Source organism: Cibotium barometz, chromosome 39 (assembly GCF_041138505.1).
Source record: "Cibotium barometz isolate CiBa-2024 chromosome 39, ASM4113850v1, whole genome shotgun sequence".
Lineage (NCBI taxonomy): Eukaryota > Viridiplantae > Streptophyta > Polypodiopsida > Cyatheales > Cibotiaceae > Cibotium > Cibotium barometz.
Window position 1 is genome coordinate 21,244,865 of NC_141084.1, and position 13,316 is coordinate 21,258,180.

At 40.0% G+C, this 13,316-nt stretch overlaps 1 pseudogene; it reads left to right on the forward strand.

Moving 5' to 3' along the window:
• The first annotated feature begins 301 nt into the window (after positions 1-301).
• On the forward strand, positions 302-9,108 carry LOC147615863 (FACT complex subunit SPT16-like; annotated as a pseudogene).
• The last annotated feature ends 4,208 nt before the right edge of the window (positions 9,109-13,316 follow it).

The following is a 13,316-nucleotide window of genomic DNA, read 5'->3' on the forward strand; positions in this document are numbered from 1 at the left end:
GAGACAAGGACTATGTCATTTTCTCCTTGAGCATGCCTTCCTTTTGGCATCACGAGGTCTTAATTGCACATATAAGCTCTTGTGGGATGACATATGGATGCAAAAGAATGAGAAATTCAAGCAAGAAATCTTCTCCTTGATCATGCCTTCCTTGGCATCACGAGGTCTTAATGGCACAAATAAGCTCTTGTGGGATGACATATGGATGCAAAAGAATGAGAAATTCGAGTAAGCGATCTGCTCCTTCAATAGGGGAGTTTCTTAGCAACAAGTTTTTTTTTACGTGTGGAATGGCAACCACATGGGGGAGATCAAACAAGGTATGCCTCCAAAGATTATGGAAATATATAATATTATTATTAGCTAGATCATAAACTTTAAAGCAAGTTTACTCCTTGCAACTTTTTCTCGTGATGTGGGATGCACCCATGAACTGCAGCATCTCTCCTTGTTGTCGTGTTTGCAAAAAACAAAGGGGAGCTACTCTTGATGGTAGCAATACTTAACAGGTACAATTATAAACCACCAACATCATCTTGATTATTTATCTCACGGGACCCTTTTGTACTTCTTGAAGAAATAATTAAAAACTCATAAAATACATCAAAATTTAAACAAAGACTTGAGCTAAATTGAAAAATAAATAACAAAGCATAACACAAGGGAAGAGAATTATAATAACATCACCATCAAGAGTAAAAGAGTAAAGGGTAGAGAGTACCACAAAAAAGACAAGATTGGGTGCAATCTTCCCCCTCAAGTGTGTAGCTCCACTTCCATGACTTGAGTATTTAGAGAATTTTATTCATAAAAATAGTCCAAGGAGCTAAGAATAGATGTGCGTACAAATTGGGCTTGTTTTTCCCACTTTAGGGACATTGCTTCACATATTATTAACCATATGAAATCTCCTAAGGTTTGTATATATAAAAACCTTTGCCCAAATGTAATTGCTAATGGGCCTTGTTACATAAAATATCTTTGTGCACATTTGCACATATGATAATCTTTTGCACATTTGCACATTCCATTAAATTGAATCCTGCACAAATTAAATTAAGCATATTTTCTCTACAATTATTAATTCATCAAAAATATATACCTCTAACAGTCCTCGTGTTTGAGGAAGCAACGGTCCTCAGTTGTGTAAGAAAAATGTCAAGAGAACAAGATTATGTTCGTAGGAATTGATGTCTTAACTTGCAAGGTAAACTTAAAGATCCGAACATGGCTCAAAGGCACAAAGTCATGGCTCAGATGTTCTTATGGACATGGAATACCAAGAAGAAAAAGTCATGAGACACCTAAATTGGTGATCATCACACTGATTATCAAATGAAAAATAATATACACAAAAAGTTTAATACATGATTCAAAAAATAAAAATGATTATCATCTTCACACCACCACTTAATCCACCAGCCATACGACACCTCAATCGGTACCCTCGCATAGTGTGACACCTCAATTGGTACCCTCGCACATCTCATGTAGTGCGACACCTCAATCGATATCCTCACACTTCTCGTTGACTATACTAGACATTGTCCACGTTAGTTAAACAATTAATTGAACACATCAATTAATCCCAACGTCATCTTAAGATATAGACAACCCATAAGTATTCAAATAATACCCACACACATGTTTGCCAGGCGTAAGTAACCTAGGAATCACCCCTTCTTAATATGAACCAACTGAAACAAGTAGTGGAGGCCCAAAAGCATGCCATATATGGGCGTCCCCGATATACAGTTGCATAAACACATGAGAGGATGGCTTCATGATTGGTGTGGAAGACTAGATCTACACATAATGCATATGCAATGAACCAATCAAATGAATGTACGTAAGATGAGTCTAAGTGTCCCATACCACATAGGCGCGTTGCACACACACATAGTATAGTAAAAGATAGAAGACATAAATGTGTCTAGAGTAAGTATATAAATGTACGTAAGATGAGTCTAAGTGTCCCATACCACATAGGCGCGTTGCACACACACATAGTATAGTAAAAGATAGAAGACATAAATGTGTCTGGAGTAAGTATATGAAACCAATCTGATGTCCCATACCACATAGGTGCGTTGCACACACACATAGGATAGTAAAAGATAGAAGACATAAATGTGTCTGGAGTAAGTATATGAAACCAATCTGATGTCCCATACCACCAGATTAATTCCATACATCACTTCCTTCAGAATAGAAGTTTGAGGCGAAGTGGCTAGTTCCCTCTAAAACTTAAATTCCGACACAAAGTTTCTCTATCTAGAAATTTTATTTAAGGTACTGAACTTAAACTAATCTTAGTGTTGAATCTATGGTTTATTAATTAGGTTCTTAGGTTGTAAAAATATTATAAAAACTCATATGAAAAATTCTTGTAAATAAAAGTGAGTATATACATATACATACCTCCATCATTGTGGTGTCATTGAAATTATCTGTCAAAAATAATATTAACAACAATCGAAAGAGATGTGAATCGTTTATTACTTCTATGGATAGGGTATATGAATTTATTAAACAGCATCTCATGAGAAACTTAACATCATAAGAATAAAAGTTAAATTGGTTATGGATATAAGGATAGGAAAAGTCGAAATCGTTATTACTAACCTTGAGTTAAAAAGTTGTTTGTGAGGATGTGAGATTATAAATGAAGAGTGGATAAAATTGATTTTTTAAAAGTTTAAGCAAAAATTAAATATGAATGACTAGTAATAATTCTAACATCTTAATTAAGTAGATGATGAAAGCTTAATTTGCATTTGAATTTGAAATAAACTTGAATAATAAACATGAAACTTAAGCGCAAGAGAGTCATACCTTTTATATATTCGATTTTAATGACGCTCTACATTGAGAAAAATGAGAAACAATTGTGAATGGATTGAAATATAATTATTCTTCCAAACGTAACTAGGGTTATAATTGCGAATGGATTGAAATATAATTATTCTTCCAAACGTAACTAGGGTTATATTAAATTATGACTTTATAAGAAATATACTTAGAGCAGTATGAATTGAAATTCTATGCATAATTATGTAGGCATGATAATTATTATAAGGATGGAAAGGAGAAACTTACTTGGACGGTATTTGAATTACTGTCTGAGAGATAAAACTTTCATAAAGATATTGGAAATAATTATTTACTAAGTTATGAAAAATAATAATTTACTTGCAAGAGTTACAAAATACATTTTTAAAAAGGCACAAATACCACAAGCATATGTGACGTTTTAATTTACTATGAAGATTAAAGTTATGAAAAATGGAGAAAGAATTTGCTATAGGGTATAAAGATAAAGAGATACCAACTTCCGAAACAAAAGGTTATAAAATAACAAGAGAAATAAATATAAGAAGTCAAAAAATATTTACATTCTTCTAATGATGTGGGTATGATCAGGTATTATCATTTTCTCAGGGGATAATCTGGTTCTAAGGTAACGGAGTCGATTCATAAACTCTGCATCTATTTATTGATGATGAATCATCTTCTATAGTATATCCACGTATGATGTCAATCCGCTCCAGAAGGTGGCAAAAGCATATATTTGGGATAAAAATTGTGGTGTTTCCAATGGGTATGAAAACAAAGCATTCTTCGTGATCATGGGTCCACATCTTTGACCATTCATCTTGCTGTCGGTATCCGTAGCAGTTAGTGAAAAATAACGTGATTTCATTCAGATATATATGCTAAGGGGGTGCAACGTATCATGAGTCGCATGAGCTTCGAAGACGTATGAGGATCCTGAGGTGATGATCAAGTCATAATGCTATAATAATAAAAAAATGGACATGAGGACTTATTAAGTGTAGTTGGTTTGATGTTGTATAATTAATTTTGGTTTTAGTGAGAAAGTCTTGAGGTTATGCACTATTACAATGAAAAACTAATAGCAATTTTAACAATCTAGATTGTAAAAGAAACAAAAGGAAGGAACACAATTGCTAAAGTCTATAATTCAAGACAAAATAAATTTAAGCAAGAAGCAACCCACTATTGCTTTATCCAGTACTGAGGCTGAGTACAGAGGAGCAACCATAGTTGCATATGTGAAGGAGTATGGTTAAAGAAACTCCTGGTGGTGGTGGTGGGTGGCTGATTTGGGTAAGCCTATTGAGGGCAAGGTTGTCATACGTTGTGACAACATGAGCAGCATACAGTTGGCCAATAATCCAGTTTTTCATGCACGGACCAAGCATATAAAGGTCCAGTATCACTTTGTCAGGGAGAAAGTGTTGGATGGTATAATAGATTTGAAGTATGTGAAGGCTGAAGAGCAAGTTGCTGACATATTTACGAAGCCACTTGGGAGAGAGAAGTTTGAGTACTTTCGTACCATGTTGGGAGTACATGCGACGATGAGCTTGAGGGGACTATTGATAGCCCAAGCTCATCTTCGTCTATGGTTGTACATCATGAGCTTGAGAGGTGCTATTGAGATTACAAGCTCGATGACAGCTAGAGCCAGGCATGATATGTGCTGGCATGGTAGACAGTAGCATGTGTATGGCAATAAATGGTCGCGTGCAGCTAACCATAGTGTGTGGACATTAGTTAGGGTTATTTGGTGTGTGAATGTTAATCTATGGCGGACATTGAGACGTATTACTTTTTACGTCATATAATTATTTTACGTATTCTGAGTCATGGGACGGCGGGCTTGTCGGCACCACATGTAAAGGGTAAGGGGATTGGGTGATCGTCGATGAGAGGTGCACCTCGAATTTCATCAGGATAAGGGTTAGGATCGGCCGGCCATGTATGGGAGCCCATGTGTGAATGGCACATATAAAAGTCAAATGTAACCTAAAACCTCTCATTCTCTGAGTGTTGAATACAAGGAGTGCTCTTGCTTCATCTTCTCCATCTCCTTCTCCAGCGTGTGTGTGTGTGTGTGTGTGTGTGTGTGTGAGAGAGAGAGAGAGAGTGTGTGTGTGTAGCGATCGAGCATTGCGTGGCGGCACGACGGCGACGAGGTGGTAGAGCGGCGACGACGGCTTCTTCATCACGGCGTGAGAATCCTTCACAACGGCGGTTTGAGCGGCGAGTGACACACCATTGCTCCGTGTTTTGAGCTTGCTAGTTTCCTGGTTGTGTGCTTGCAGCCATTCGTGGCTTGCACACAGTGCTTAGCAAGTCCCTAGCTCCGACACGTGTGGCAAGAGTGCACATTTTTGGTGCCGTTGCGGGGGAATTGCCCTGCACCAAGCTCCAGATGCAGCTCGGGCTGCTGTTTGAAGTCTATTTTATCCTGCAGGGAAAGGCAAAGAGAGGCGTGTTTGTGTGTTTGTTGCTGCTGTTCTTCAGTCATTTTTTAGTTCCGTTTTCTTCATTTTTTGCACATTTCAGTTCTGTGTGTTAGCTGTTAGAGTAGTAAGTTAGTTCGTGTTAGTGTGTGCGTGCGTGCGTATAGATAGAGGGTAGAAGAGCTGCTGCGCGCTGTGCTGCTGTGTTGGCAGCCGTCTCGCAGAGGGCGTCGTGGGCAAGCGGCCAGCCCTAGTAGGTGCACATGAGCTATTTTTCTCTAAAAATATTTTTTAAGTAAAAAAAAATTAAAAAATTAAATCAACCCAACCCGCGTGGAAAGAAAATTTTTATTGAAAAAAGAAACCCAATCGATCCTGACCCCTGGCCTCGATCTTTTGATATATATATATAGGAGAGTGAGCCTCCATAGCTTTCTCTCAAGTGAAAGCTTAAGGAAAGTAAAGCTCTATATATAGTCTACCCCCTCAAGGAGTGGAGTGGGCATGTGGGACAAAGCCTTCACCTTTCCCCCCATAGGCACCCTTGGACTTTCTAATTTAAGCCTCACACCTAGGCACAAATAGAGTGTTCTGAGGGCCACTGGAGCTCCGGATAGGCGAACACTGTGCTGTAAAGCACGCTAGGACCCCTTGAATGATACGCTCGTCTTGAGCTATCACACGCCTTAGTCCAGTTTTGACCATAAGTAAGGGGGTAAAAACAGGTTAAAAACAAGACAAAAACAAGTAAAAACAGGGTGCGAAACACCTGAGAAACCACTTGTGTGGGCTTCAAGGGTAGTTACCAACGCCCGTAGGATACCCACATCACATGCATCTACGCTCTGGTCGAGTGCTAGAGTCTGAGCAACTAGAAAAACACCATATTGGAGAATATGGGAATTTCTCATAAGTTTGGGACATGTGGTCAAAACTTTGGATTTACCATAACTTGAACACTATTTGTCCAAATTGTGCGCTATAAAGCTCAATAGATCCCATTTTTCAAGCACTTTCCAATGATAGGTCACATGATAGGGTTTTGAAAAACTTATAGACATGTTTACCGAGTCCCACCTTTTTAGTATTATAAAAATGGGACTTGGGAGATTCCCAAACTCACGAATATGGTGTTAGAAAGCGTTTCAGTTTTTATGCAGGCTCACACCATCCCTCCACGTTAGCATCTTGGCCTTCAGTTGGAACCCAAGGAAGTGCAACCCAAGATCCACGAATAGCGGCTAGTGACTCGTCCTCTGACTCTGAAGTCATGGAAGGGCATCCTACCTAGAACTCTGAGGAAGCAAGCCAAAACATGCCAGTTTGGACCCTACAACCCAGATCTAGCATGTTTAGTCATCTAATAGAGACTTTTAGTAGAGCTACGCGCTCTGAACCTGCGACAAGTGAAGTAAACGAAGGAGGTGGGAAAGTAGATTTGCCATTCACATCTCATGTAGACCTTGCCCTCCCAAAGAGTGTCCATGTGGATATTCTACCCACTTCATGGAATGAAGGCCCTACTGAGCTACCACCTTCTGACGCTCTTCCTAAAGTAGAGGCCCCTAGAAGTCAAACCACAAGAAGTGACATTATGTCCACTTCGAGAGAACCTTTTGGCACGCCAAGTTTAGATGGGACTGACCTATACACGGGTTACACATACCATGTAGGTTGGTTAGAAGTCATACGATCTACATCTAGTGCCACCAATCTAGATGAACAACAACAAATGATATGTGAAGTTATCCATAGAATTATCCAATTCAAAAGGCAGAATAGGGGAGTGAACCTAGTTTCAACTGGCCCTATAAGATTTTTGGATACGGGCAAGGCTAAACAACCAACCCTATCGCAATTGGAGACTCGGGGGGGGGGGGGGGGGGGGGGGTCACTTAGTGTAAAGCCCCTATATCACGTGCGTTCAAGGCCTCTTTTATAAACCCCTATGTAACCTTTTTTGAGTAGTCTTCTCCACCCTTCTTGTAAATTTTATAAATCCCTTTCTGTTAATATATTTTTTTTGAAGAGATATTTCAAATATCCTTATATACTAGATACAATTATTTCTTTTGTAAAGATTTTGAGATGACATTGAGAAGGCAGATTGATCCTAGAAAAAGCCAAGGTAAAGTTGAAGCTTGACAATGTGGACATCTACTACCCCCTGTATTTCAAAGTGGTGGGGTATTTGCTCTAAGGCCAAGTGCTATCAGCAATGAAGATCCACTATATTATGATACATTGGGTGTCATTATTTGTGCTATTGGTGCGAGATACAATAGTTATTGTGCAAATGTTACAAGAACGTATTTGATTGATGGAGACCCAGTTCAATCAAAAGCTTACAAGGCACTTCAGAAAGCCCACAAAGCTGCCATGAATGCTTTAAAATGTGGAAATCCTGCTTCAGCTGCTTACAAAGCAGCATTATATGTTATGGAAAGGGAAGGGCGGGAGTTCTTGCCCCATATAACTAAAATCTCTGGCACAGGTATTGGCATTGAATTCAGGGAATCTGGCCTAAGCCTGAATTCCAAGAATGATAGGATTCTAAAGGCAGCTATGGTATTCAATGTTAGTTTAAAAATGTAAAATTTACAAACATAGAGCTCATAGGACCCCAAGACAAAGAACTTTTTTTTGCTCTGCTAACAGATACTATAGTCATAAAAGAGAAAGGTCTTGAGAGTGCAACTTCGAATTGTTCAAAATCTTACGACGATGATATTGTGTCTTCTTTCAAAGATGAGGAAGAGGAGGAGCAAGAGAAGCCAAAATCAAAGCTAAAGCTGCCATCGAGTAATGGAGCTAATGCCCAGTTTCTGAAAGCAACTTTGCACCCTGACAATCAAGAGATGACAAAGGAAGAGGTGTGCAAGCAGCATCAAGCGGAGCTTGCTCAATAAAAGAATGAAGAGACTGTTTTAGGAGGCTACTGGCTTCTGGGGGTCTGGGCCAAGGAGACAAGCAGGGTGTGGTCAGGACCACAGGAGATTTAGTGGCCTATCGGAATCTAGATGATATTCCTTTCTCAAAAGAATTAATGATTCAGGTAGATCAAAAGAACAAGTCAATTTTGCTGCCAGTTTATGGTTTTATGGATCCCTTTCACATACCTACTATAAAGAGTGTTACCAGCCAATAGGATGGAGGCCACTCCTTCATTCGAATGATTTTCAATGTGCCCGGTGCTGGTTATTCTGCCACCACTGACTTGGCATCACAGAAGTTCCCCGGTGCAATTTACTAGAAGGAAGTTTCCTTCCGATCCAGTGATGTGAGACACACTAACCAAGTAGTCCAGCTGATTAAGACGTTGCATCACCAAGTTGCTTTTAGGGAATCAGAGAAGGTAGAGAGGGCCACGCTAGTGACACAAGAAAAACTATAACTTATGAAAGCAAAACCTATAAGACTATCAGATTTATGGATTAGGCCTGTCTTTAGAGGCAAGGGGCGCAAGTTGAGTGGTACATTAGAGGCACACACCAATGGGTTTAGGTATTCAACCATGAAAGCTGACGAGAAAGTTGATATTACATACAGAAACATCAAGCATGCTTTTTTTCAACCTGTAGAGAAGGAAATGATTACCCTGCTGCACTTTCACTTGCATAATTTTATCACGATTGGGAACAAGAATACCAAGGATGTGCAGTTTTTTGTGGAGGTGATGGATGTGGTGCAGACCTTAGGTGGTGGAAGATGTAGCACTTATGACCCTGATGAGATCGAAGAAAAGCAGTAGGAGAAAGGGATAGAGAAAAAAAATACAAAGTTTAAAATTTTTGTGAAGAGAGTTTCAGAGTTGTTACCTCAAAGCCGTTGCTAGCTCAACGTCTCTCTCTGCTGCAGTTGCGTAGGCCTTGCAATCTCGTCATGGATTTGGTTCCCCTTGTCTTCGATCATGGCACATGCTTTCAACATAGTGTGTAAGGCTCCACTGACTGGCCCAGCCCATAAGGGGAATCATGATCCCCTTTCTTAACCCTAGAATGTACGGGTGCAAATCACCCAGCCCTTGTGCAATGTACTAAAATGTCGAATATTCACTAGTAGCCAGGTTATGACTGTAGCTTAGCAACCACATCTCCACAAACGCTAGCTGAGCTTGCTGAAAACCCTTATTCTCAGAGCCTTGATGCGTCACAGAGTGCACCCTGACCATATTTGTCCCTTTCTTGGTGGGCACCTTTCTACTGTTGATGTGTGGCTCAGAGAGAAGTGTGGTGATGTTCTTTCTACTGTTGATGAGCAACATTAGGCGAGCGCAAGAGAAAGGAGGCCTTTGCCCAACCCTCTCTTCCTTCAACGTACTGGCATGCATATTTGCGTTGGCTCATCGATACTGATCTCTGCTTAAAAAAATCTCAGTCCAATTGTGATAAGAGCAGGCCTTGTGCATGATTCCCACACTTTGGCCATAGTAGTAGGGATGGGCTTGAAGTGGGCAGGGTCTCTGTAGAGGTACTTTTGAGTTCTGCTTCAGCATGAGGGATCGTCAAGAATGTCATCCTGCCTTTTGTAGTTGAGATGCACTGAAGCTGCTACTCTGCCGAGCTACCGAGCTTCTCCCAAATCGAGAATAACACCTCTTTTGTGAGAAGCACGCACATAGAGGAGACAAACAGGAGAACTTCTCTCCATGGCGGCTGCACATTTCTCGCCCTGGATTTGTTTTTGCTTGCTCCGCATGACTTTCTTGTACATATCTTGCAACTAGTGCACTCCAAGAGATAACATTCCAAGAAGGCAGCCTGCCAAACAGTAATCGTGCACCGCATTTGGCATACATGTCCACTAGATTGCAGAGCACAATGTCGTTCCTACAGCAACCCCTGCCTTGAAATCTCGTCATGGATTTGTTTTCGCTTGTCAGTTGCTTGATCATGGCACAATGTCTGGATGCACATGCTTGTCAACTGGTCCGATTATGGCTCATGCTTTCAACATGCATGTGAAAGTCATTTCATTTGGAAGGTTGCATCTCTTCAGAACAATCAAGTGCTTGCTCGGCATGACCCTCTTGTGCATATCCTGCAATCCGTGCCCTCCAAGAGACAACATCCAGAGAAGGTAGCCGGTTGAACACTTGTCGCGCCTTTGAAACATGACCGCACTTGGCATACATGTCTACAAGAGCATTGCCAACAGAGGTGAGATACATAAACAACATAGATGAGACACGATACATCCAACTTCATTTGTAGTCCACAAAGGTAGATACATAAACAACGTAGGTGAGACAAGATACATTTAACTCCATAAGGTAGATACACAAAAAGGTGGTTCAAAAATACTCTGTTACAGTCCATTTCAGATTTTGGACATAAACCTCATCGACACTACTTTCTCTTTTACCGTACTAAAATATGAGATCGAAAGGATAGCTACAAAAAATGTATATATAAAATGTTTTTCTACAACCTATTAACTGAATGTACGTAGATACAAAATGTGTTTCTACAACCTATTAACTGAATGTACGTAGATACAAAATGTGTTTCTACCATTGATAAAGCGAATGCCTTAAGCACCTTCACTTCTCATGTTTAAGGTAGTTTTCGCTACAATCCACACGCTGATGCATATATCGAAAACTTAATATTCAATCCAACTTTGTAGTTTGCACAAAACCTCATCAAAAAACTCCAATCTTGGTTTGGACAGCCATGTAACAACAAAAGTTATGTTCTTGTAAAAAAACCATAAGAGACCAACAGGTTACATCAAACAAGAAATATGTTATAAATGTAGCTCAAAAACACAAACTCTTTTGCTTTTACACAGTAGGATTTAGTAAAGAAGACGACGTACCTGCTAAATGCTCCTAATGGTCCTTCACAAACTCAGTGAAAACCTTCCAATCGTTTTCGTCAAGTTCGTACTTATTCTTGTTGCAATCATATGTGAGATTTGCTAGAGCAATGACGCTTTCTATATTTATCATTTCAAGGTCAGTCAAATCATATGTAAAGCATCTGGTTCCTTTTGCTTTTTGATACCATCCTAGTTGAACCTCCACTCCTGAAGGCCTATCAGAGAGGCTGAACCCTCTCTTGTACTCCATATATGCACCACCAACCTTTCTTCTCATCTTTTGAACTCGACCTAAGTACCATACACTTTTTGTTTTCTTCTTACTTTTTGAGGAGCTTGGCTTGCATGACCGCGTGATCTTCCCAACCATTGGTGTTCTCTGCCAAACAAATTTTCATTTGTCCCTTTATGACATTTTTCTTCCTTAGAGTAATACACTCCTTGTCGAACCCTTGTCAGCCTATCTTTTGACAATGTGGGATTGCCATTCAATTGACTTACCAATGTGGACTTGAAAATTGACTTGTTCTCAAACTCTACAACTGGGCTAACTTCTTCTTTTTAATCCAAAACAGAATCCACGACATGTAGTATCTCACTGATAGGAGACATCCTCATCTGCATCTGCTTCTTGATCTGTTGTAGGAGCCTCTTCATCTGTACCAGAGTCTTGGAAATCTGAGTTTGCATAGGCATCAAAAAATCCATCGAACCAGGGTTGCGACCACCACCTCATGTCTTGTGTACCTTTTGGCTTCATATGTAGGCGTTCACAAATCCCTTGAGCACTATGTAATCCCAACTGTAAGGCACTGATGATCATCTCATTGGTAGAAACACAATCATAGTCACCTAGATTGGCTTCCTGCACACCCTCTTTGAGATTTAACTCCCTCCATACATGCTCTTGCTTCTTGTGAGCTCTTGTAAACGACAAACCCTCTTCCTTGCATTCAAAATGTGCTATCCTATTCAAGCTGCATCTGTGCCGGTGAGATGTAAAGGACACTTCAAGCCCGTGTGAAAATCTCTGAAATATTTGATTAAAAACACCACAAAGTGGCATGAGCTTTGCACATCCAAGAATGCCTCCTTGGTGATAAAGTTGGTGCTTAGAGTATATGTGCTGTGTATATGTGCTGTGCTGTACAATCCAAGATCTCCAAATTCGGAAGAAGAAAGCCACTTTGGCTGCTAAATGAAAACTCTCTAACAAGCTCAAGTGCGGAGACAAGAAAATATAGGCTTGTGTCCCTAGCATACTCCGCTCTTTTCTCTACAACCCATTATTTGCAAGCTCTCCCAAACACCATTGTACTTGTCTGCTACATATTCTTTGAGGTGCAGCCAATTTTGCCGATCATCTCGTCTAATGTCTCCTTCTTTGAGCATGTGCTTGTCTCAATAGAAAAAGAATCATACACAATGATAACATGGTTCAAAGTAACCCAAACATCACCAAGAGCCAATTGACGCTTTGGTTTATCGAGAACATTGACTAGCTTCTTTCCATTGTGTACAAAGTCTTGATCATGCATGCCTGAGACATCCCCATTATTTGACACTTTGGTTGAAAGAACCCATCCATCCCATCCAATTCCATATCTCACGCCCTTCTTGTCAACATAATCAGCAAGCATCAACTTTCTTCGACGGCTATCTCCATCTGAGGCATGCCCAATAATTGGACCCACTGTAGCTTTAAGCTTTTCATCCCATAAGCTCAAAATTTCAATCCATTGTCTTTGTACAAAACAATGGCATCAAAGCGATTGCAAGTACAGTGGGCTGCCATAACCAAGCGTGGTAACGCTTCATGCAACGGATTTGCAACAAAAACTCTTGCGTAACCACCAATGATATGAGTCTCAAATGCATCAACAATCACATTATAACCTTCCTTTCCTTCTCCAACTTTGATCGTGCAAGCAGTCATGCATTCATGGTTCCCTAATTTGAGCCCATCAAATCCAACAAGCGTATCATCCTTCGGATTCCACCTACAACCAAAAGAACAATGTATAGGAGATGCATGAGCTGATTGTAAGCCTTGTGCAAGTCAAAACAGAAACTTAGAGTTTGTTATGTTTACCTGATACGCTTTTTTATGGCAGTCTCATCTTCCACTACGATGAAGAGAATCTGTGATGCAATCCCATGTTTTTCTTTCTCCTTCTGATAAATTTCAGCGATGGCATCAAAAACATAGCCATGTATGCC